Source organism: Pongo abelii, chromosome 10, assembly GCF_028885655.2.
Source record: "Pongo abelii isolate AG06213 chromosome 10, NHGRI_mPonAbe1-v2.0_pri, whole genome shotgun sequence".
Taxonomy (NCBI): domain Eukaryota; kingdom Metazoa; phylum Chordata; class Mammalia; order Primates; family Hominidae; genus Pongo; species Pongo abelii.
The window spans coordinates 77,070,458-77,097,585 of NC_071995.2; the positions used below are offsets into that span (position 1 = coordinate 77,070,458).

The 27,128-nt window shown below is 34.3% G+C and overlaps 1 protein-coding gene across 6 annotated transcripts in view; it reads left to right on the forward strand.

Annotated features, from left to right (window-relative positions):
* The first annotated feature begins 257 nt into the window (after positions 1-257).
* SYT1 (synaptotagmin 1) overlaps positions 258-27,128 on the forward strand; it is a 590,207-nt gene continuing 563,336 nt past the window's right edge. For 4 of the 6 annotated variants that reach the window (XM_054526597.2, XM_054526599.2, XM_054526598.2 and 1 more), the window contains exon 1: positions 429-834. The gene's annotated coding sequence lies outside the window, so the exon portion shown is untranslated. 6 annotated transcript variants of the gene reach the window in all.

The following is a 27,128-nucleotide window of genomic DNA, read 5'->3' on the forward strand; positions in this document are numbered from 1 at the left end:
AGGTCGCTGTTGCAGTCTGGGCATGCTCAGTATTAGGGCAGGTTTTGATTGAGAGTTAAAAAAAAAAAAAAAAAAAAAAAAAAAAGCTTTGTATTATGCTCTCTTTCTCCTGTGCATACGGCTTGCTGAACAGGTTGTGGGGCATTCCTGAGTCTACCCAGAGGTTTTATCCGATGCCCTTGATTGTGTCTCCTTGGGATCTGTTCCCCTCTTACTTCACCCCCTCCCCCAATCCGCCTCCACCCCGCTTCCCAGGTCCCTGTCCGCTGTGGGGATGGAGAGACACTAACAGAACTGGGATGGGCGATGTTGGCTGAGCGGATCCACCTATTATTAGTGCGCGGGGATTGGCTCCTTGGCGCAGCGTACCCGAGGTGGAGCCAATCAGGATGCTGGGGCTGGGAGATGATGGGCGGCCGCCTCCTCACTGGAGGGATTCCTGGAGAAGCTGCAGTGTGGGGATGCTCTAGACCGAGTACTGCCCCCAGTGTCTTTCCACCTCCTCCTGCAGCAGCGGCAGCAGCAGCGGCAGCGGCAGCAGCAGTTAGCAGCGGCAACTTGAGGCTGCACCCCGGGCAAGTCCCCAGGGTGGTGCTCAGCCGAGAGGGGGGCTAGGCGCCCCGAAGGGGTGTGTGTAGGGTGGGGGCGACCAGCTGGGACCAGCTGGTGGCCCTGGGAAACCTCCCACACACCCACACCCACACACCCCTTTTGTGTTGCAGGCTGCCCCTCCAAGAGCGGAGGCAGCGAGAGTACGCGTGTGCCTCGCCCCGGTCCACGCGGGGAGAGCACTGGGGACCGAGACCCGGCACCACCTCCCGGTCCGCCCTCCAGGTAAGGAAGCGGGACTGGCGGCGCGGCCACCTCGGCGGTGCCTATCTGCTCGAATCCATCCCAAAGATTTTCTTCTGGATACACTTGGGTTTTAGTGGTGGGAGTCTGAGACCTAGGGAGGGATCCCCGGGTGGCCTATTGTGAGAAATATGAGACTACATGTGCATCTCCTGGAAAAGCACTTTGCACAGCGCCCGTGATTTAGAGCCTGGAGTTGATGTTGGGCATCCCCCATCTTCTTGCTTCCTCTTTCCTTCTCTTGTTCTCTCTCCTCCGTCCCCCACCCCCAATCTCAATCTTTTCTCTCTTTCTCTCCCACACCTCCCCTCTCGCCCTCCTCCCACCCTAAGCACGCACAGCGTTTCTTTCTCCTCCTGGAGAGGATTGCCTTTCTTAGAGGAAAGAGGGGGAGTGAAGAAAGGAGAAAGATTTCTTTCTGTTGGGGAGAGGGATATGGGGGGTGGGGGACGTAAACAAGATAGAATACAAGCTCTGCGAAAATCAGAGCACAGAAAGCAATTAAACTGAATAAGGGGAGTAGACAAGCAGTCCAGCTTGGGCTGTCAGAGAGAGGAAGCGTCAAGTTTGACTTGATTTCCTCCTTGCAAGAGGCTATGTCTCTCACTTGATTTGTTCAAATGGAACAAAAATAAACCGACAATCCAACCCACTTTCAACTGCTTAATTGCTGTTGCTTTTGAGTGCCAACCATCTGACTTTTCCTGTTTCCATCTGTCCTGTGAGGCTAACAATTTAGTATTGCACATCAGTGTTAATATCTGAACTTTGAAAGGTTTCTTGAGTAAGAAAAAAAAACAATTAAAATAGATTATTACTTTCCTGAGGTTTCTTGGTATGGTCTGTTGTTGGGGGATCAAAAAATGTAAAGTTTCAAAACATTTGCAAGAGACAACAATTTTATAGGGAGGCTTGGATTTCTACTTTGAGAAAGCTAATCTTCTTGTTAGCTTTGTGTACATGTTGATATTCACTTTCTCCAGTATTAACCCTTTCGTGAAATAAAAATACTGTTTAACTTTTGTATGGAAGCTACATTTGTCTATGAATTTTCACTTTATTCTACCTTTCTACTATCTATTTGCGTTTTATTGTCGGGATACCAAACTTATGCCTGCTTTATTTTCTTTTAATAGGACAATATTTAATGGATGTAAACATGATGATTATACAATTTCAGCACTCCCTTTAGAAGGCACATGGAGGCTCAGTTGGACAAGAATCCTCCTGTACTGGAACAAAGTTTAGAAAGTAATGCTAGAAAGATAGCCTAAATTTTAAAAATCCTGAAGGGAAAAACATTTTTGTAAGGTCTTGTTAAAAGAAAGAAAAATATATCAAAACACCAACATGCCCCTGGCTGCCTGCATAATAGGTCAAGTAAATGGTACTTGTTGGACAGAGCCTTTACAGCAGCTTCAGCAGTCTCTAATGCTATCATTGGGGATATAAGCTTTCTTTTCTTATTATTCATCAGGGACAGCTAAGCGATAGTACTGTCAGATGGAAGGAGGTATAGAGAAGTGCCTCGTTTGATGTAATAGGAAAGCATTCCAAGTGGGTCTTACCTGAACACAGAGAAATCCGCAGATGTTAGTATACAAAACACTTCTTTTTGTTTATCAGGGGAAATGCAGAGTCTTACTTTTTTTTTGTCTAGAAGTCCACTTGATATAAGAAAAGAGAATCTTCTATCTTAACTCTGTCTGACCTTCCACACTAATTTGGTATCTCAGAGAGTATTTTTTCACTACGTACGTTTAATGTATAAGTTTACACACCAACTTAGAGAAGAGCTGAATTCATTTGCCGTCAGTGTAATGTGTACTATTTTGCAAACCATTTTGCATTTGAGGCAATGATCTCTCCCTAAATAGAATTACCAAGTCACGAAAAACGATTTTCTTTCTAGGGCTTTGACATTTAAAATGAAAAAAAAAAAAATAGTGTCTCTGTTGAAAGCTAACTCTGGTTTTTAGAGGTGCCACCTTTTGGTTACAAGGACAAAGGGACAATCACTTAATTACCTCACATGTATGTACAACTGAATTAACAAGTTTGGATATGAAAAGATGTACAAAAAGGAAGCCAGCTGCTTTCATGTGAGAAAAATAAGATTTTGTTTTCTCATTTCTCCACTGTCTTAGGAATATGTGAAAATTTAGGCTTGGTTTGTGACATTTATTTTCATGACTCTTTACAAATGTTAATTATAGAAATAACATCTAAAATATGGATATGAGTAGTTTTTCACATACTTCTAAAATATTCAATATCTATATATTGGAAATCAGAGCTAATTCCAATATATAGTGAGTGGATTGTGGAGAGACCTTACATGATATATTATAGGAAATTCTTACTTTGTTATCCCACAAAATAGTCTGATGTCACAATTTCATACAATCTTTATTTTTTCTCCCTTTGACAGGATATTTTAGTAAATCTCATTAATGTTTCAGAATAAATACGATAATTATGCCTCGAGGTATTTTTGTCAGAATTGAAGACTGCTAATATATAGGGAAAATCCTAAAATACTGATTTCACAAAAATACCACATGATTGAGAGTTGTTGCTGAGTAGTTTTGAACTTCATTTCATAATGGAGAATATTACTTATTTCATCTGGTCAAATTATCAGATAGTTCTAATCAACAAATATGAAAATGAATAATATTGTATTTATATGATTTGCATATTAGTCTGAAAATAAAACTAAAAAATGGTATTAATTATATGCAAGATGAGCTGGAAGATTGATAAAATAAAATGTAGAATATGTTAGAAATCTGAAAGTTAATTTGAACTTCCTGTTAGCCTAATAACACCATTAACATAATAGCAGTTCATCACTTTTGATGTCAGTATATTAAATTGATTTTGAGTAAATTCCCAAAACAGTTAGAGCCATCTAATCTTAAAGAACACACACTTAATGCAGACAATTATACGAGCCTGAAATATAGTTCTTATGATTTCCAGTTTGTGCAACAGCCAAGAAGAGCTATCACTAATTCCAAATTGAAACATAATATTTATTTTCCTAATGGTAATAATTAAGTAATTTGGGGGGAACAAGAAATAAAAAGTTTGATTATATAATGGAACAAATCTTTGTCTAATATTACCAAAATCCCATACCAAAGTTAGACTTTCTGCCATTGTACAATGTAGGTATGGGTCTTGCATACATTCTACTGAAAATATAATATTTTTAAAAATTAAATATCTGATGTAGTTGTAAGATTTTAAAATTTTTAAATAATTTATTTGTCATAAATACATCTGTACCAAAAGTTCAATACATGATGTGGCTGAGTTTAGCTGAATTTTTTTCATTGAAATTGACCAAAGCCATTTAAAAAGAGACAAAGCATATGGCAATATAAATAATAATTTCAGTTAGAATTTAAGGATATGTGTGTGTATATATATATATGCATGTATTTGTGTGTATATATATTCCAAAATTATCTAACTTTTTCAAAAAGGATTAGAAACACATGGACAGTAGACTATAATTTGCTGAACCTAGGGGCTATTCATGTACAAAGTACCATTTAAAGAAAGATGACGGTGTCTTGGGAATGTTTTTAAGGGTTCTTTGGTTGAAAGTCTGGGAATACTCAGAGGTAATATTAATGAGAGCCTAGAGTTTTTTTCTTTTAAAATGGGGTTCTATGGCTTTGGGCAGAAATGATTTTTATATGTATCATGATTGAAAAAATTCTCAGTACAAGATGATGCACTTCTTTATACAGGTAACAAATAAGTTGAAATCATATTTTTACATGATTTAGATATGATGGCTGATAAAACTTCTGTCTTTCTAAGGCTTTTGGCAGATGTTTCTTTCAATATTTGCATTAAGGTAAACATTCTTAATTTTTTATGTAATTGAATGGCATGATTATCATTGCATTGGGTGGGAGAATGTGGGTTGATGTGTTTTCATTAAATTCCTCAAGAAATGACCAACATTTTTTCAGTCTTTTTGCAAACTTAACTTAAACTTCTCCACTAAGTGTTTCCATTTCCTTAAGCAGAAATTTAACATTTCCAAAAAAAAAGAAAACCAGCATTTTTCTTTCAGCTGGTCATTTTAAGAGTGTTCTTGAGGAGCTAGTTTTATATGGACTATAAGATAAACTGTGGTAGCCGGGTATATGAACATCACTCCATTCATATGTACTAGCAATACAAAATAAACTTATTTAAAATTATAGTGCAAATATATGCTACCTTTTAGAAGACAGCATGCCATCATTTCCTGTCTATATGAATAAAATTTACTTTTGTTTTATTAAAAAATAAAACCTTTCTTTAAAGTGGACAATAAATATATTGCTATGTTGTAGAAATGGTAAACACTAGAGATGCTATTTCTGCAATTTAAAATATAATATTAGAGATTCTATTGCAAAGAATCCTACTTTTAAAATGGCATCTACATTACATTGTTTAAAAAAAAAGCAATATTTAAGAGAGTTTCAAAAGAAATTAAAACCTACATTAAAGTAAAATAACACCTTTATGGTAGTGTTAGAAATGAATTTTCTAGCATGTCTTTGACAAATGCAAAACAGATATTTTAAAGAATTATTTCTGTAATTGCTCTAATTTTTATATTTATTTAAGCCTCAAGTTCTAATTGCTGATTTCCATACTTTACTAATAATGTAAATGAGAGGTCAAAGTTTATCTTTTTTGGTTACTGCTATTGTGGAGATACAAAGAAAGCATACTGGTCACTCCTATAAATGTCTCACATATAGTACGTTTTATCTTTAACATATTACTCTAATGCATGCGGGGCTTAAAACCTAAATGACAGGTTGATAGGTGCAGCAAACCACCATGGCACATGTATACCTATGAAACAAACCTGCACATTCTGCACATGTATCCCAGAACTTAAAGTAAAATAAAATTTTTTTTAAAAAAGGCATTTTGTTAAAGAGGAGCTCTAGAAAATCATAAAGCAGATGAAGATAAAAAACATGCCTTCTATTTCTAGCTGTTTGTACAAAATGAGAGCTGGGGAATTTCCATGTAGAATGGGAATGGCCTATAAACTAGTGTAAGAATTCGGTGAAACTACTTGGTTAAGATATAATTTAAGATATAATTTCCAAGAGTTCATGACAGCCCTGTTGGACAACATTTCATCACAGATACTAGCTTGAAACCATGCTACGGCAATCATAAATACCGTAAACAAGACATTTAGCTAAGTGCCTCAGTTAGAAATTAATTTCTGATTGAAATATCCACTTAATTAAATTCAGGTATGGTACTGAAACTTGGTCATACCTTACCTCAAAGAACCTGTTTCTGTACTTGTGAAGTATAGCTTTATTAATAATTTTAAAGTGCTTAGAGTTCCGATATTTTTTTTCAAAGGGTATTATATAAGTAAAAGTAATTGTGTCTTATTTCCTGTGATAGATAAATGTTTTCTTTCTCTTTTGAAATCAAAGATAAAATGCACATATGCACTCAAATGCAAACACATTTGAAGAGTTTGAAATGTAAACATTCTTATTTTGTAATTGCTTGCATGATAAGTATAGTCTCCTGTCCTCTTCCATCATGCTCCCTGACAGCAGCCATCATTTCAGTCCCTTGGGAATAGAAAGGAAAGCAGACAAACCACCTGAAAACTCTGGTGAAAGTTCCTGTTATGTGGCCTCCAGGGAACAGCCTCTTGTTTTACTTGAGGCTCATTTCCTCTGGGCCATCCTCCTTGCATGTCACTCCATGCCTACTGTGGGTAGGAAACAGGTACTTGGATTGACTGATTGCTGCTTTGAGATTCCTTGACATATTTTTTCATCAACATGAAGGCAAAAGGACATGAATACTCAGTCAAAACATGCAGAGCTGTACTTACGTGAATAATTTTAAAATACGATACTGAATCTTATATAATATTAGGATAATTTATGAAATAGCTTTTCTTTCTTGGAATTTCCTTTGTTTACTCACAAGTGATCCAAGCAAAAGATGAAGCCGTTAAACCATGAGTCAGTGTAGTATTATTTTAACTTAACACCTGATAATAAAGCTGGAAGGATTGTTTAAAAAGTGTTTCAAATCATACTTTCAAAATCCATCTGTGTCTGGAGACCCTTAAATAAGCACATGCTTCATGGTCATTATCCCAGATAATTGACAATTTGTTTTTCTACAAAATCTCTAGATATTATGAAACATCACACACGAGCTTGTTTTTAGGTTGGATTATTAATAATGTATTTTTCAGACACAATTGTATGTGAGAGTTTCTGCAAGTGTAAACAATACGATAACATTACAGCAGTGGGCAACACTCACTAAAATATCAATTTAGAATTGTCTGCTCTCTCTTTGAGAAGGAGAAAGAGCTAACTGAGTATCTTTTTCCCTCATGATGTACTGGTCTCCAATATCCTATGCCATACAAACAGTGGACATGGTCCTTACTTACCTCCTATGAAATACAGAAACTGCCTACCTGCATATTTTTGAGGGGAAAAAAACTTATCTAGAAAGACTTTTAGACAAATGATTTATTGGCCTTTGAAGCAAGAACAAATGCTATGACAGCTTATTAAGGGATAGTCGAGCTCTAGCAATCAGGTTTTGAGTTATCAAGATTATTAGGAAGAAAAGTTGACACAGTTTCTCAGGAGAAGGACAAGGAAGCAAAGCACTGAAATCTGTTTCTGACTTGGAGTGTCTGCCAGATCCTAGTTTACAAGGCTGGGTTTCTGCCTAATCCCTAGCATTTTCATCAGATTTGAAGACCGAGTAAAGTGAAATATTGGGCATTAGAGCATATTTCTAGAGCACTGAGACCTCTTCTATAAATAGCGTAACATCACCCTTCTATTTTAACCAATGTTCAGAATCCAAGGCCACAAGTTTTTATATTTAAATATGTATAAACCAGATCATTCTATGCCTGAAAGTACTAGGGTTTTATCTGTCTGTGTACAGGAAATTCTTCTGTTAAAAGCTTAGTTAACAATATGACATTACAAATAATGTACCTATTTTTAGTGGTTTTATTAAATTATAATGTTAAATTTAAAAAGCCAGGCATTTACCTTGAGCTACATCTGAGCCTGATAATTCAAAAAGTGACATTTCAGTACAAAGCCAACATACCCTTAAATTGACAAAACTGCCCTGCTTTTAAATTGTTTTGTAAAAAAGTACTTGATATGCAAGTTTCCAACGACTTTTTTTTTTTTTTCCTGGAGAATCTTAGATACTTTCTGAACTACTCTTAGACAACACAGAATGAATATTAATGACTGGAGAGAGCTGACTCCTTCAGGCAAAAGTGGATGAGACAAGTTCTTTTATGCCTTTGAGAATCTGTTTCATCATTTATATATTGAATACATAGCAAGAGTTTTATTTCTCTTGATTTCTGGACTTTTAGACCTGTATGCATCGAAGCATATTACAACTCACAGCCTGAATAGGAAAGATTTGTTCAGTTCTCTGGTTATAAGAATGATATAGGAATTCCTTTGTGTTCCCTTCCTTTCTGTACATTTTATTCCTTTCTCATGTCTTCCCTTCCTACTCTGCCCTTCTTCCTTCTTTTCTTCATTATTTCCTCTTTCCTTTCTTTTTTCGTATCTTAGTTAAATATTTTCCTATAGAATCACTAAATGAAAGTTTAGTACTTTTGACTCATAGTAATCTTCACCGTCTGGATTTATTTTGTGTCAACAACTTAGAAATGTAATTCTTAATTTGTATACATTTTAGGTTAGCTTCACAAAATATATGTATAGATAAATAAAGGAGCAGCCTTTTAATTTGTTTATGTAATTGGCACACTCAAATGGAATGTGTCATGATATGAATGTTTTTGAAATTTTGCCTGTAAAGGGCTTGCTGATAATTTCTAAACCATAACTTTTTGCAGAGACAGAATAATGTTTTAGAGTCCAAACAACTGGCATGTACTATTTTGGCACGTTTTTCTTTATTTTCTATTTTGCCATTGCAATGGTAACAAGTTATTGTTTTCATGACAGGCGTGCAGCAGTGTATTTTTATTTATTTATTTATTTTATTGCTTTATTTGATGATAATGAAGAGGTTCTCTCTCTTACAGATGCAATGAAGGAGACTCAAGTGTTGTTACTTGCCTGCAATTACGCATTTAGAAAGCCTCTTATATTTTTTGTCTGTTGGAACTTACTGCCTCAGCACTTAATAAAGGGGGAAAAAGCATGTTTTGTAATTCTCTTTATGTGTAAGAACTCGTTTACCTTTGCTTATCTAACATCATTATTGAGTATAGGGTACATAGTCTTTATTTATCCTACTGAAAAAATAAGAAAGATTTGATATACCATCATTTCTTCTGTGACTCTAATTGCAAAATAAATTGAGTTTGTGTTTTAAAATTATTCAAGGGACATTTTTGTAATCTACAAGAAAAGTCACTAAGCTTGAGTCACTAGGCTAAGTTGGCCTTTAGTCATTGCTATATCACTGTGACATTAGATAAGTCACCTTAATTGTTTTCTTATTTGCAAACTCCATAGTTCCAAGCCACCAAGTAGGGTGCAATGAGAAGTGATTGGAATCATAAGTGTTGTAGCTTTATCACTAACTCTCCAAACTTATCTCTTATTATTCTCCTCATTGATATTCATACACATCTTCTTGCTGTTCCTTCACATAACATTAGTGGAAGTTGTTGAATCTATTGATAATTTTTATCTTCTGTTCCAAGGTAGAATGGTTAAACATTCTGCTCTAAGTGAACATATCCAAACCACAATTATTATTCAATTCAAATGTGAAGTCTATCAGTTGGCAATTCTTTGTGTTAAGAAACACATTTGTGAGCAATAACTAATAGCCATACCATTGCAACGTGGATTAATATAAGTGTGTTTGTAGCTAATCTAATTTAACAAAACAGGAATTTTAGTTGGGAAGGGCCTATAGAAAGAATACAAAATTATATGAAACATAGGATAGGTATTAATGGAGATATTTGAATGAATACAGGTAATCATATTGTTTCTTACAATATGTCAGGTACTTTTCTATATGCTTTCCATGCTTCATCCCATTTAATATTCTCAATAACTCCTTGGGATTTGTGCTAATTTGTTCATAATTTTTAAGTGAGAAAGTTGTGGAAAAAGAATAATTGAGTAACTTCCCAGGGTCACATTATGTAGTAAGATGTAGAATTAAACCCAAGCTACCTATTTACAGAGCCAATACGCAATCATAGGTAGTCACACAATCAATAAACTCATAAATGGCAGAAGAAGAGAATATATGGTGGCAAAGAGGTAGAGATACCCAGAAGAGATTAAATAGTGATAGGCAAATTGATCCACTTTATAGGTTAGGTCAATATGAGCGTGATGGCAACAGGATAAAAGTATGAAACTTAGAGAGCTGGATTAAGTTATCTAACTCTGGAATGGTGAACTTCAATAAGATATTCCCCCAGGAATGAAAATGCAATAATGTTTGCAAATCGTCTGGTACCCTGTTACTATGTGGTAGATTTGACCACCTTTGCTCTCTCTTTCTCTTTTTTTATTCTCAGAAATTCTTTCTCTTGTAAAAATGCCACCTGACTCAAAACGCTTAAGCAAGAAAAGGGATTTTGGTGCTCATGTGACCATAAAGTTCATGAATACTCTGGCTTCAGTCATAGGTGGAAATGGGGACTCACACCATGTGGTCAGAACCAAGCCTATTCTCCTTCCCACCACTGTACCACTAGTACTCAATAATTTAGTGACTGGTATGATAATACCAGTGTGAAAAGTCTACCTATAAGAGGATATCAGCTGAGTTGAGTGTTATTTAATTCTAGTTATCTCCTTGCCTCATTCTCTTTGGCTTCCTTGCTTTTTAATGCAGAAGGGTAGATAGTCTTTATTCATCTCATTGCAAAGATAAGAAGAAAGTCCTTTACAAGACTTGAAGAAATTCAGCTTAGTAGAACTAAGAACAGCAAATTGCAGAGCCATTTGCATATAAAGGAGAATTTCAAACTTTTATTAGTTTTGTAAGGAAGGAGGGGTTATTTCAAGGAGTTTATAAAGTTTTAACCTATATATGCTACAGATTAAATGTTATCAATGTGTACAAATATATTATACATTTTTATCTTTGCTATACCCTGAATTGAAGAGGAAATATTTGGGAATAATATATTTTTTCAGTAAGTATGATGATGTTCCTATTATATGCCAGGCACCATTTGGATGCTGGGGATACAGAAATAAAAATAGTAGACACGTTTCCTGCATGTAGGAGCTTACATTCTAAGGAAGAAGAGAGACCATTAAAAACAACAACAAAACATAGCTATGGTACTTATGTAATAAATACTACAGAATCATAAAATAGGCTAATAAATAAAACAGAACAATAGTGGGGAATGTGATCAACCAAAAGGAAAGGGAGCCAGCCCTGTAACTATCAGGGGAAAGCACTGAGGTCAAATGAAGCAACCAGTACAGAAGCTCTACAATGAGAACTAGTTTGCTCTATTTAGGTATAAAGACACTGGTTTTATGTGTTTCTCCTGCCTTAATATTTCAATTAAAAATAATCTGCAAACATTATTAAGAAATTTTCAAGACAGTGTAATCATGTATAATCTCACCATGCTTTAAATACATGCTGTCTCATTTCTGTGTAATAGGTTTCCAGTCTGTGTTCATATGCTTACATTTTTTATGGCGACAATCATAGAATATACACTGTTTTTACTTTGACTTTTAAAATGTATTCTCAGGTGTCTTGTAGACATATATTTTTATCCTCCAGTTTTATCTTCAGAAGAGTAACTGCTTTTCTTTTATTTCGTGTATTCCTCAGACACTTTCTGCATATCTTCCGTTTCTTAAATCTTAATAATTCTTTCCCTTTCCCCTCATTTCTAAAGAAATTAAATATATGGCCTAACTCCAGTTCTATTGTTCCTATAAATTTAAGTCAACACCTTAACTTTTTGTCACATTCATGACATTTTTCAATGCAATTTCCTTTTGAGTATATTTTTGATTATATCCTACAAAACTCTAATTTAGATTTTGAAACAAAAGTAAATAAACACGGAAAACATAATGAAACAAATCATTTTGTGTCGATTATCACTTAGACAACACAGGTCTTGTAGCATTAACCGGAAATTATTTTTCCTTTATCTAGTCTCATATCCTGGTTTCAAGAACTCAATAACCTAAGTCTACCTACGTCGCTATATGATAGTAAACCAGTTGCCTAAAAAGGCGTATTAACTTTTGTGAGACTGCAATACCACTCAATCTGCTACACAGTAATGAAGTAATAATTAAAGCATCAATCTTAAATGTTCCTCTTTTTTTTCTGCTAATGCTCTCTATAGACATTATATTCTGATAATAACATGTTTTGAAAATGGAGTTTTTTTTTTCTCTGCTCCATCAGCCTCTTTTGTATCCTAAATATTTTGTGTTATACTATATATATGTGTGTGTGTATATATATGTGTGTGTGTATATATATATATATACACACACGCATATATAGTATATTTTGATTTTTTAAATGCACCTGGCTCCTCTAGTAAATGCCAGTTTTTCAGAATTTTGCAATGACATTTTTATCATCTCTGTCTCTTCAGTACCTGAAAGATATTAAGGAGTCAATATTTTATAGAATATTTATTGAATGAGTGTATTAGTCTGTTCTCAGGCTGCTTATAAAGACTTACCCGAGACTGGGCAACTTATAAAGGAAAGAGGTTTAATGGATTCACAGTTCCACATGGGTGGGGAGGCCTCAAAATCATGGCAGAAGATGAAGGAGCAGCAAAGGGATGTCTTATGCGGCGGTAGGCAAAGAGAGAGCATGTATAGGGGAACTCCCCTTTATAAAACCACCAGATCTCGTGAGACTTATTCACTATCATGAGAACAGCATGGGAAAAACCTTCCCCCATGATTCAGTTACCTCCCACTGGGTCCCTCCCACAACATGTGGGAGTTTTGGGAGCTACAATTCAAGATGAGATCTGGGTGGGAATACAGCTAAACCATATCAATGAGTAAATCCACTAACTCTATATTTTCTAACATTTTTAACTGGCATCCAAATTTAGTGTATGCATACACACACTATTAGCAACAGTTCTATGAAATATTACTTGTTATGCTTTCTGATACTTTTCAATTATCCTTTTCTATTTCATTAAAAAAGTACTGGTCATGATCAAGTAAGTTTATATTACAATCTAACAATGTATAACAGCCCGTATTTTTTTTTTTCTTTTTGAGACAGATTCTGGCTCTGTCATTCAGGTTGGAGTGCAAGCACATGATCCTTCCAACTCAGCCTCCTGAGTATCTGGGACTACAGGTGCATACCACCACGCCTGGCTAATTTTTGTATTTTTTGTACAGACAGGGTCTCACTATGTTGCCCAGGCTGGTCCTGAACTCCTGGGTTGAAGAGATCTCCCTGATTCAGCTTCTCAAGGTACTAGGATTACAGGCATGAGCCACCACACCTGGCCTCAGAATTATAATCTTCTTGCTATATTCACATACAGGTAATTTTGTGTGAATTTATAATGCATTATTTTTAAGTCCACAATGAATCTAGCACCAATGCTGTTATTGGCCACTCTTAAGCAGATTCATGTCAGTTGGCTACCTTTTAAGGGATTCAGCTAATAGCTCTTAAGCTTCCTTTTGGTTGTCATGGGCTTGATATATTGCACTGTTTTTTTTTGTTGTTGTTTTTTTTTTTTTGTGGATAAACTTTCTTGTAGATCAGAAGAGGATACATGAAAGAAATAAGGGATTGCCTCTTTTCCTTTAAAATAGTGAGTGGAGAACTAGTCTATGGAAAAAAAGACAATGAAGATTGAGCATAGGTATTTAGAGTTTTGTATTCAAATTAAGAAACAAACAAATAACATAAAATCTGTCAATCCATCACCAAGTACATAATGTGGAAATTTTACTAATTGACTTCCCTGACACCTTTCAGTGCTAACATGTGAAGGTCTGTAATTGACTATGGCATTTTGCTGCAAGAAAATTAGACATATGAGTAACACAGCACATAAAGCCTTTGGCTTCCCTTCTAACATTTGAGTACTCTCATAGTGGTGAATAAGGTTGAAGATTATGTCTTTCATCTTTCAGTCATTCATTAATCTACTCAAAAATAGTTAAAGTACACAAACAAACTCCAAGACACCATCAGCCACCCATAGAAGAATTGAGTACCATCTAGTTAAGAGTGAAACCATAAGGAAGTAATGATTCGCTCACACATGAGCTGTGAAATAGCATTGTGTAGGATATTCTGTGGTAGCAAACAATACAAAAGCCTCAAGGGCTTCAGCACAAACGCTTTATTCCTTGAACATACCACATAGCCATTGCGGATCAGAGTGTTTGGAGAGTACATAGGGGAGAGTGTCCTCTGATTTACATAGTCATTCAAAAATCTAGACTCTGAGAGCTCCAGTGCCCCAGTGTCTTATAAGGCTGTCATCTCAATGTGAGGTTTAAGGATTCATTGCAGTAGGGTGAAGAGCATCAGAATTTCTTACCAGCAATTATCTACTATGACCCTGTAAAAGATACATAAAATTTCTGCTCACAGTCCATTAGCCAGTCCCAGTCACGTGGCTCCTAATTACAAGGATATAGGAAATATAACACACCCCTTCCAGCTCCAGGCTTGGAAGAAGAGGATATTGGCAAGTATTTGGAGAGATAAGCTGCATCAGGAAAATGCACAGCTTTCTGCAAACACATGAAAGTGAATGACAGCTGAAACAGCAATGACTTCATATAGGAGGTGATGCATAAGATATACTCTGAGTGACTTTGGGGTTATGTTAGGTGTTCAGTTCATTCATTAATGAAATCATCTCTTTTTAAAAATCTAAGTCTCCAACAATGATATGTGTTTGGTTCAGAAGGCCAGCACTCCTGGCAAATTTGGAAGCTGAACTAAATCATTCCCGTCTTACTAGGATTCCTGACACATAGTCCAACCACCTACATGGCAGATCTATTTAGATGGCTGAAAGACATCTCAAACTCACCACATTCAAATTGAACTCATCTTCATCAACATATCTAGCCCTTCCCTAGTGTCTTCAATCTTAGTGAATGATTGTACCATTCATCTAATTTTGTTATCTAGAAACCTAGGAGTTATATTTGTTTCCTATGTCTCTCATTTTTAATCTCAAATTCAGAATATGTAAGTCTTGATAAAATTTTTAACTCATAAATATCTTTTGATTATGTTTACTTTTCTCTATATTCATGGCAGCACCATAATTCAAATCAACTTGCCTTCTCAAATCTATTATCCTTAACTTGACTTTCAAGTCCATGCATTATCTGGCCCTACCTATTCACCAGCCTCGTTTATCATATTGTTCCTTTGTTCTGATACTCTGGCCATATTGGCCTTCTTTCAGGTTTTTAATATTCCAGATTTTTTTTCTGCCTCAGGATCTTAACACATGCTGATTATGATGTTGGAGTGCTTTCTTTTCTCTTTCATCTGGTTAAATTCTGTGCAGCCTTCAGATCTCAACATATGTATCAGCTATTCAGGGAAGACATTTTTGACTCTCAGAATCACTCAGAACTTTGCATTGTACTTCCTCATAGTGACCTTTGTTTTCCCTTTACAGAATTTATCAATTTATGATTATATATTTATTTGGGTGGTTATTTGATTAGTAACTTCTTCCCCAACCAGATTTGGAGTTTCAACAAAACAGGCATGATCTGTTTTCCTCATCCGTGTGGATCAGAGCCTCACAGATAGTAATTAGTCATTATATTACATTCCTGCTTCAGATCCTTTGTTCTTCCCCTTCCCACGGGCCGGAATGAGCTTCCTCTGTATTCTCTTTTGATTACTTCTTCAAACCTTTTGTGTGTTTACTCAATTTTTGTGTGGTCTTTCCTGCCCAGTCTTGTAGTACATTCATGTCTCCTCCCCCTTCCCCAACATCTTTCTTCTTATCACTTATTACTCTTTGAATACAGTTTTTAAATAAATAAATTTATTTGTTTATTGCCTCCCTTTGATCATTAGAATGCAAATTCCATGGTAACAGAGATTTTTATATTTTTTACTTCCTGATCTCCCAATGCCTAAAACAACACATATTTGTTGTTCCATAAATATTTGTTGAGTCAGTGAATAAATGAACTGTGAATTGTCTCTCCATTAATTAGAACAGCTCTATGCATCTCATCCAATGAAAAAAAATATTAATCTACCAGTCTTAACAATTTGCATAGAGATGACAAGGTTATACCTTTAAAGTGCATGTAGGAAATATTTTTTCTTTGTAGACTAAGTTATAATTTACAATAAGAAGGTCAAAATGACTAATTTGTCTATTATACCATACTTGGAAACTTAAACTTTCTAGTGAAAGGGTTATATTTATTATAAAAATAATTTTCAGCTTAGCTATTTTCTGATTGTCATCATCCAATCACCTTCATCCTACTGAATTTTCCTCCTAACTATTGCTCATTTTTTTCTCTAATCTCACATTAATTATTGTAAGAAAAAACAAACCTTTTTCCAACTGGTTTTTCTACCTTACAGTCCTGCTTTCTTCCAACTCATCTTCCTCACAGTCACCTAAGTCACTGAACACAAATGTGATCAGATTATTCTTCTGATTGACATACTCATGCAACTTCCTCAAAATTAGAAAACAAAAGGAAATGCCTCTCATTCCTATATACCCATTATAATTGACTTTGCTTGGCTCATCACAGTACTTGTCACCCCCAAATACTTCCGTCCTGTCCCTCTCCGTGAACAACTTCCATCCCTATCTACATCCATTTTATATCGCTCCCTTCATTTCTAATTTATTTGTTATGTCTGTTTCTCAAAGAAATTTTTCCCAACCCATCTCTGTAGTTCAAAGCTTATGTAATACTCTCAGCATATTTCCAGCATTACATTTGTCATGTTGTTTTAGGATTATTGTTCATGTAGCCACCCCCTGTTGGTTTTGAACTCACTGTGTTTAAAGATTGTGTCTTATTCTTTGTATTCCCATTTACTGGAGGAATATCTGGCACATAACAGACATTATCAAACCTTGTTGAATAAAAAGAAAATGAGTATATTTAGCTTTGATGGGGGGAACCTTCTAAAATATGCACAAAAATCAGGCATTTTCTAACTGTGTTTGTAAAAATAAACTTGATTATATCACTAGCCATTTATGCTTTGGGGAGAGTAAGCTTCATGCAGTCTAGGGAGACCAAGTAACCTTCACTTGGTAATTTGCCTTTCAAAAGAAGAAAAGAGGAGAGGAGATGAGGAGAGAACAGAGGAAGGGAAAATATAGAAAAAAAGAGGAGATAGAAGAAGAGTATCAGCTCTCTTTGAGAAGCTGATTCTAGGACTCATCTTTGACAAGAGAAATGTTAAGATGATTTTTTTGGCTTGCTAAACTTGACTCATCCCTCAGACATCAGCTTAAAATCAGAGAGGATACTTCTGATCTCTCCATGACAAGTTTGTCTCCCATTATATTTCCCATAACACCCTGTATTTTTATAGCATTTGCACAATTTGAAATTATATATTTATTTATTAGACTATTCATTAAATGCCATGAGAAGCCACTAAGAACATAAACCATAAGAGGTCGGGGGCCATGTATGCTCTATGGAAGCAGCCACAATGCCAATTACACTCAACACCTGACACATAATAGATGTTCAAAAAACGTTTGCTGAATGAATGGGGAGATTATAAGATGCATAGGAGATTGAACTTTAAATGGATGCTTTCTTTATCCCCTAATCTTTAAAGAAATATGAAGTTTTCTATATTGGGGAGGAAACAGAAAATAATATTGTAGTTTGGTATATTTGAGGGAGGATGAGCAGGGTTGGTTAAAATAGAAAGCTGAGCTTTCCACAGTGATTGGATCCAATCTGAATACAAATTTAATCACTCTATGAGTGTATCTACTATCATTAGACACTAAAATTGTAAATTCAGCAATGGAATATGGCTGACTCTTTAAAAATAAATTTGTATTATTTATATCTGAGAGTAAATATTCAGTTTTTTCATATTATAGTAGTATGAATAATTTGCTTTCCAAAATTCCTCCAGAACTGCCAAGAATTGGCAAACTGTGTGGTAGAGAGATTTGAACAAATAATTGCAACAAAATGAAAATATTTCGGTAAACCCTAAGTAGACATTAAGTTTGAAAATATTGAAAACTTAATGATTTTAAAGAAGAAATATATTTATAAATTCATATCTCATAGGTGAGGGTACTGATGAGACTAAATTTAGTTGACGGAAATCTGAAGTGGGATGTAGAGAAGTGCTTTAAATATATATTGCTAAAATTTTAACCTTGAGTTTTTATCCAATTATTTTGATAATGTGTTTTCTCCGAATCATGGCATCATAGATTTTTTTTTCTTGTTTGCTTCTTTTCTTTGTAATGGGAACAGTCTGTGATCTTACATCCTCTGGGTGTGAAAACATATTTTCAGAAACTATCTTAAAAAGTGCAGTGAAAAATAAATCTTCTAGCTAAAGATAAAGTAGAGATTGTTACTGAAATACAAGGTCATATAATTTTTTTAAAAAATCTCTTATTACTTGATTACCCAGTTGAGACTATGTCAAAAAATCTCTGAGATTATATGTGTGTATTTCTATATTTTCTTCGAACAATAATACACTAAATTATAATGTTATAACAGTGAACAATTGATGTTTATTGCCACAATGCAAAAAATAAGATTGAATTAAGGCCTCTATGATTGCAGGAACCATTTCTATATTGTTTGCAATTTTTTCCCCAGTGCCGACCTAGCAATATATGGCACATACTAAGTAGTACTTAAAAATCTTTGGTGGATATCACTGAAGTATCTTCCTTCTTGATTTTTTTCATTCATTTCTCACTCATTTATATATTTCTTTTGAATAAGTGTAATAATTTAATGTGTGGGTTTGGTAATAAGTCTTCATGAACTGATATTAGATGTAGTCAAGTCTTCTCTTCCAAGGTGAAATATGACTTTCTTTCTTTTCTCAGTCTTTGCTTCCCTAGATTAAATCACCAGGTAGCTCACTGTTAAGTTTCAAATAAAATATGGTAATTTAAATGCTCATTTTGTCATAGACAATTAAGAGTGAAGAGATATATAAAATAATATATTCCAATTCCTTTTTAATGGGACCAACTAAAGTTTTGGATTATTTGAGTCAATGTTACCTATCTCTGAAAAAGATAATCATTCTTGACTTTCTCTTTTCCCTTTCACTTTCTCTCCACCTTTTCTTCTTTCTCTATTTTTAACCATTCCTTCAATTATATTATAAATCTCTATGACATCCAAAGTGCCAAGTGGTTCTGTCACTGAAAAAGTTATTCCTTCTGTAAATATATTCAATATATACTTAATACTATACACATGAGAGTGATATTTTTAGGAAAATTATGATTCATTTCTAGTAAAGAGAAATATTTTAAAAGAAATATTTTAGCTTGTTTTTTAAATAAAAAATTATTCCATAAAATTATTTAAAATACTCAAATAATCTAATAATATATACATGGAAAAATTAGTCTTTTTTCAGACACTGTTTTCTTTCAATCAGCCACTGTTACCAACCTCTTATATTCTCTAACAGAAATATTTAAAGCCCCTAACAGAAATATTGCATTTGCAAACATAACATTTAAAATCAATGTTCCATGATATACACAACGGTCTATACATTTTCAGTTAGATTATTTTATTTATGTTGGATTAGATATTACTTTATACAATCTACAGTGATTTTTAACTGTATAGTTATATATTTTATATATTAGGAATAGCTATATCTACTACTTTTGGTTAATGCAGCATTAAGTAATTGTATGAAACGTTAATTTGAAGTGATTTTTTACTTTAAGCTAATTCAGTTTGATAATTTAGTTTTTTTCTAGTAAAATTTGTGATGGTAGTAACAATGAACATAAGGTGTATTAAAGGCTTTTATAGACTGATCATGTCTAAAGATTTTTGTAAATGTTCTGCTTCTTTCATACTGCAAAGTATCCTTGTGTTAACATATTTTATAACATCTTGTTTGTTTAATATTTTCATTAATAATTGATTCTCTTTATCATAATCTTATAATATTTTAATGTTTGCATTTCTATATACATTCAGACATAATAAATAAAATTTTACAATTCTATTTAATATATCTTTGGTTTTGGGCTGCAATTGTTGAGCTTAAGAATATTAAAGCTTTTCAAAATGTAAACTTGTTAAGAATGAGCTTGCACATGTTAGCTACATGTAAAATATTTTAAAACAAAAAGAAAAAAATATGGAATGTGTCTGAAGAAATACGAAGTTTTAAAAGTGTTTATAAAATTTGGCAAATTTAATAATAATAGTTTATATGTATAGAGTTTTCATTACATACCAGGTGCTGTTTTAACTGTTTTTGTATATTGCTTATTTAATACTTACTTCAAAACATCTGTGAAGTTACAACGATTATCATGCTTATTTTGGAAATAAGAAAATTGAGGCACAGAGAAATAATACTATTTGCTTTAAGGCCATAGCTGTTAAATGTTAGGAGATTTGGATTTCAATCCACTAGTATCTAGGTCATTTATTACTTCATTAATTCAAAAATCTCTGAGCATTAGTTCAAAATTTTTCAGTATTAATAAGTTATTTACTCTCAAATAACTTACCTTTCACTGGGGGCAGAAAAATAAGTGGAGAAAAGAAGGCAGGCAGGAAGGGAAGAGTGAGAAGAAAGGGGGAAGGAGGGAAGGGAAGGAAGGAGGGAGGCAAGGAGAGAGGGAGGGAAGAAGGAAGGAAAGAAGGAAGGAGGGAAGAAAGGAAGGAAGGAAGGAAGGATGGGAGGGAGGAAGGGAAGGAAGGGAGAGAGAGAGAGGACGGGTGCTATTAATAAGCTTTATCTTCATGATTGCTATCAAAAAATAAAAATAAAAAACAAGGAAAGAGAGTAGAGAGTGCCAAGTTGAGAATATGAAGGCAGAATACATTTTTAAGTAAGATTGTCATTGAAAGTCACATTTCACCACAGATCTGGAAGAGGTGAGGAGTTAAGCTAGGGTTAAAGATCAGGCCATGCCTGGTGATTTCAAAGAAAGCAAGGCGTCCACATGGGCCAGGTGCTGTGGGCTGAGGGAGCGCTAAAAGCTTTTTTTCTGAGAGGGAACACAGGGCCAGATGGTGTAAGGCCCTGGAGCGACTATGGTTTTTATTTGGAATGAGAGGTGAAACCGGTAAAGGATTTTGAGCATATGAGTGACACATCCAACTTCGATATTTTTAAGGATCATTTAGAATAAAATATTCTTGCTAGAATAGACTGAATGGGGCCAAGGGTGGAAACAAGAAGGGAATTTGGACTTTGTTGGTTTATGATGGAAGCAAAACACACATCTATTCTATGTATTTCCTAGATTTTGTGACCTCTAAGTACATTAAGATAGCAGTAGAAACTCAGAAATACGTTCCTATCAATTTTTTATAAGAAATGGAGTTTAACTTCCCTCATATGTGGTAGAGCTTATCATAACACTAATTTTTTTAACATGTTATACATACTTCCTCAGCCACTTTGCCAGCTAATTTATTATCCTGGGGCAAGTAAATAAAAGTTGGGCTAACTTCAAGGCATCTAGGAAAATAGCAGAAAAATATCTTTTAATTCTTTTTCTATGATTGAAAGACTAACACACTCACAAACGTCAGAGAATAAGAAGCATTAAGGGTTCATGAATATAGAGTGAGTGCAATTGGTTCTAAAACCTATCCTCCTCAAAATTCCTGGATTGGTATTGCTTTTCAAGTAAGTTATTTTGAGACAAAATGCTTTTTCTTTTCAATAGTTACATTTAATTTCATTTTAAACAAAAACAGATTGATACCAACATTCACAGTGATACCTACTGTGCTGAAGGCTGATTTTGACAGTTGTAAGACAATACATGCAATTCTTTGAAATTAATCATCACCTAAATGTTGCTTATTATAGTCAAATACATAGCAACAAATTTAGGATTAAAAGATGTTTGTAACCATATGTCTGTGATGATCTATATTTTAACAGTACATACTCCTGATGTTTTTAATACATAGTCAGCAAGTATTTACCTATTACCTGCTCTGAGATGAGCATTCAGCCACATTTGAATAATGTTTTGAAAGGTGTGGGTTGTTTTCAGGGAGAATATAAAGCAAACAGCTAAGAAAGACCCACAAAATGCTTTTGGAGAAAAGTGTATGATAGTGCATTATTTATTGCTCAAATAAAGACAATGGATATTTAAATAAAAGCCATGGGAAATAAGCTGATACAAGCTATATGGGGTTAACTATATGGGGTTAAGCTATATGGGGTTAACTATATGTGGTTAAGCTATATGGGGGTCATTCAACACATTTTCATGATCTATATTTAGGCATGAGATTAGACTGGAAGCCCCACCAGTCAGTGTAGGAGTGCCAGTTTATGTATGAAGTTTTAGGAGGAATATTTTTCTTTGGGATTAAGGAAATAATGTTATCCCATGATACCTGAACTTTCTACCTTTTACAGTAGTCCTCCTTACCCACGATTTCACTTTCCGTGGTTTCAGTTACCCATGGCCAACTGTGGTCTGAAAATATTAAATGGAAAAATTCCAGAAATAAACTATTCATACGTTTTAAAATGCTTGTTGTTTTGAGTAGCATGATGAAATCTCACGCCATCCTACTCCATCCTGCCCAGGACATGAATCATCTGTTTGTCCAGTATCTTGATGCTGTCTGTGTTATCCACCCGTTAGTCACTTAGTAGTCCTGGCAGTTGTCACACTGGCTATCGGTATTACAGTGCTTGTGTTCAAGTCACCCTTATTTTACTTAATAATGGCCCAAATGCACACGAGTGTGGATGCTGGCAATTCGGATATGCCAAAGAGAAGCCATAAAGTGCTCCTTTTAAGTGACAAGGTGAAAGTTCTTGACTTAGTAAGGAAAGAAAAAAGAATCATATGCTGAGATCATTAACAGCTATGGTAAGAATAAATCTATTCATGAAAATGTGAAGAAGGAAAGAGAAATTCATGCATGGTACACATAATTATTGGTACTAGCCATGGTTTCAGGAATACAGTAGGGGAGCTAGAAGCTATCCCCCACGGATAAGGGAGAATTTCTGTAACGTAATTGCTTTTGTATATTATCTTCCCTATTAGAACAAGAGCTCCTCATAAGTAAAGAGGATATCTCAATCATCTTTATATCCAAAATTATATCTCATAAAGTTAATATTCAGTAAATATTTATTGATTGAAGTAGGTGATGACATGCTAAAATATAATTTCCATATCTAGCCCTTTCTTTAGAAGAAATTGATTATTAATACTTGTTTTAAAAACCTGATTGTATTTCTCAAGTATAATATTCTTAGCTTATTGAAGACAGGTTTACACTGTTCAGATTTAAATAATTAAAACAAACTAACTGAATTTTATTTCTAAAGAGGACTGCTCAAATTTTGTACCTAAAAAACTATGATAGACAATTTAAACTAAGAGATTTTCAAGTTATAATTAGTAGTTGAACTCATTACATGAGAAAATTAAGATGTGTGATTGGTAGTAGTAATAAGGAATATAAATTTGTAGAATCACAGATATTATAATATTTTTAAATCCTTTCTTAAGAAATTGATAGTTTTTTTCAAAATCTATGATTTTGGAGGATGAAGTATTGTAGGTATTGGCTTTGTTTGTAGACGATTACACATATAATTGTATAAAGTCAGTGTAAATGGATTGCTCATATTTCAATTCTTAGACCTCATCTTCATTTCTTCTCCTGGAAATCCTTGTGTACAATTACCCTGGTAAATGGATGGACCCATTTCAATATTTTATATTTAATTTCATTTTAAATAAAAATAGATTGACATCAACATAACCAATGATACCACTCTGCTGAAGGATGATTTTGAAAGTTGTAAGACATTTTATGCAATCATTTAAAATTAATCATCACCTAAATGTTCCTTATTATAGTCAAATGCATAGCAACGTATTTAGAATTAAAAAGATGTTTAGCACCGTGCTGGACAAGTAGAAATGTCCAATAAATATTACTATGATAGTTATTATCATCTTTTCTAATCTTGTTGGAGTTGTTCACTTTTAGGAGTGCTTCAAAGATCACTTCTTCCAGTCACCTTCTGAACTCCTCTTTACTTTTTATAGTTCAGCATACCACTACCTGCTGATTGGTTAATATCTTTGGTAGCTTCTGAGTCATGGTTCATCAGGAAACCAAGGGTGCGATTTGCATTGCAGCAAATCCTCCTCCTTCCTCCTGCTCACTGTCACTTCTATTTTTACTGTGGAGCGCAAGGTTCTTTAAGGCATCTTGTATTCTGAGGCTTCCTGCATTTACAGATTTACTACCTGCTTCTCTGTAAGAAATGTGAATTGATGACAAATCTTTACTAGAAAGAGGCAGTTGTAATTAGATTAATACCTAAGGCCAAAGCTTTTCTTTGCTCAGAAACCCATATTATTTCCCCTTTTTAGACTATTATCAATTTTTATCTCAGTTCCTTCAGAGCTCCTGGTTAATTTTTTTAAAGAAAAAATCAGGACTTATTTGAGAACCTTATAGTTAATGCATTGACAAACATGTAGAGAACTCCTGCTTTGTCTGGGAATGTTTGTTAAGAACTAGTTCGGGATTTCTTATCCTGGCATCCATGTTTCTTCAAGGGTTTCAGAATACTTTCTCTGAAATTATATACAAAATGTGGTGTATACATTTGCATATGCGTTTTTCTGGGGAATGAGCTTATAGATCCAATCACGTTACCAAAGGGTTGAGACACCAAAGAAGTTAAGATTCACTCACTACACTGGCAGAAATACAAAAAGCACATTTCCTTGGTTGAGGAACTTGTAATATAAGTGAAGCTGACACCATAAATGACAGTATAAAAATAAAGGTGAAATGCTCTACAATAGGTAAAAGAGAAAAATCACTTAATAATCATTCTGGAGAGGAAGAACTGAGACTTTGTCTGGATTTAGAAATGTTATTTATGAAAGTTTTATGGGACTTCTATCCTGTGTGGGAAAGAGTGTGAGCAAAGCCTTGGAATTAGTATTGATTAGAGTGCATGGGAACATAATGAAGAGCCCATGTCTTGAATAGTATTGATTTATAAAGAAAGAAAAGCTATTGAACATGTGAGATATTAATAATTCTCATGGTTTAAAATGTTGACTAGTACAATGATACATTGTAGATGATATTTTAGCTAATCACCCTTAGATTTAAACACTTTTGGATTTTGAAAACCTTAAATATTCTTCAAGGATGTTTTGTAAAATGACTCAATCACAATGATCATCATGATATATAATTAATAAAGACACTGGTCCATTTCCCAAAGGGGCCAAACACAGTTTTCCAATAACAAATCACATTATAGCAGTTTACACTGACACAGACTTCCCCAAACTTATGTATATTTGAGTTTCATTAAGTATATTCAGTGCATTTTGCATCTGGGCTTCTGTTTTATTTTTTATTTATTTATTTTTTTTTTTTGGCTTGCATGTTTTTATTGTTGCAGCAGAAAAATATGTATTCTTTTCCCCCAGACAAATTTTATCCTGATATTTATTATATGGTCCCTCATGTGAAAGATAATAGGTAATAGTAGACACCTTCAACTGTAGTTTTGATTAAAAGAAAAAAATGTTCAAATTTTATGGCTAAAGAGAGCAGATATATCCACTTGAATATTCCACTGTCACCTCAAAAATAATATATCTTTTTTTTTCTTTTCAAGCAATGCTTTTATTTCTTACAATCTGTACAATAAGGTGACTTGCCTTGAAAGCATTTCACTTTTTCTACCCAAAAAAGTTATAAAAATTTGCAAAGTTAACTTTTATAAATTGATAGTGTTGTCTCTGACTCACATCATCATATTAGAGATGCATTTCCATAGGGGGATGGAAAGAACCGTAGACCCAACATACCCACAATAGTATTTTAGATCAAGAAATAACAGGGTGGGGAACATCACACACTGAGGCCTGTCGTGGGGTGAGGGGAGCAGGGAGGGATAGCATTAGTAGATATACCTAATGTAAATGACGAGTTAATGAGTGCAGCACACCAACATGGCACTTGTATACATATGTAACAAACCTGCATGTTGTGCACATGTACCCTAGAACTTAAAGTATAATAAAATAATAATAATAATAATAATAATAATAATAATATATCTTAAACTAGACTGTTCAGGATGCTCTCCTGCCTTCTACTTTTATCATCTTCCTCCTCGCTCCTTTTTCTTCCAAGCTTCACAGTTTCTGTCCATTGTAACCTGTCTTTCATTCTCCAACTCCCTCATCTTTCCTAAAATGGACTCATTTTCCCCAGAAAATGACTTTCTTCATCGCCTTACACTGTCTTTCTCATTTTAACTCCTCGCTATAACTGCATTTCTGTTACCTCCAATCTACAATCCGGAGTCTATCTTTTCCTTTCACCATTTTAAATATTGCTCTAACTTCAAGGCTTGGCTGAAGAGTAACCATCTGCTAGAAAGTTTCTGAATTACAACTATGCAATAATTATGCAATAGAACTATGCTCCTAACACGCACCTCTCCAAATTTTAGGTATATAGCTCACTATTTTATTTAGAATTAATCCTACTGATTCCTCATGTATATGTGTATTACCTATCTTCTCACCCAAACTATAATATTCTTGGGGGCAGATATAAGTCTATTTTATTATTGGTTTATTGTTTATTTTATTTTGTTTTGTTTTCCTCTATCAGATCATTAGGCACAAAATGATCTCTTGATATCTAGTTATTTATTAAGACACTGGCAAGGTTTTAGGAGGGGAATGACACGTAGTTGCTAGCCACCAACATATAATTTATGGTGTACAAAGCACTTTTACATGCTTTTTCTCATTTACTAATCATAGCAACACTATTATATAGTATCATCCACATTTTGCAGATAAGAAAACAGTGCATTTAGAGAAAGTCATTGATTTGGTTAGGAATAGGAAACTAGTAAATTGCTAAACTGAGCATTAAACTCAACATTTTTACTCCATACCCAGGTTTCCATGTTACCATAGCTGTCTTCTAAGGCTGCAT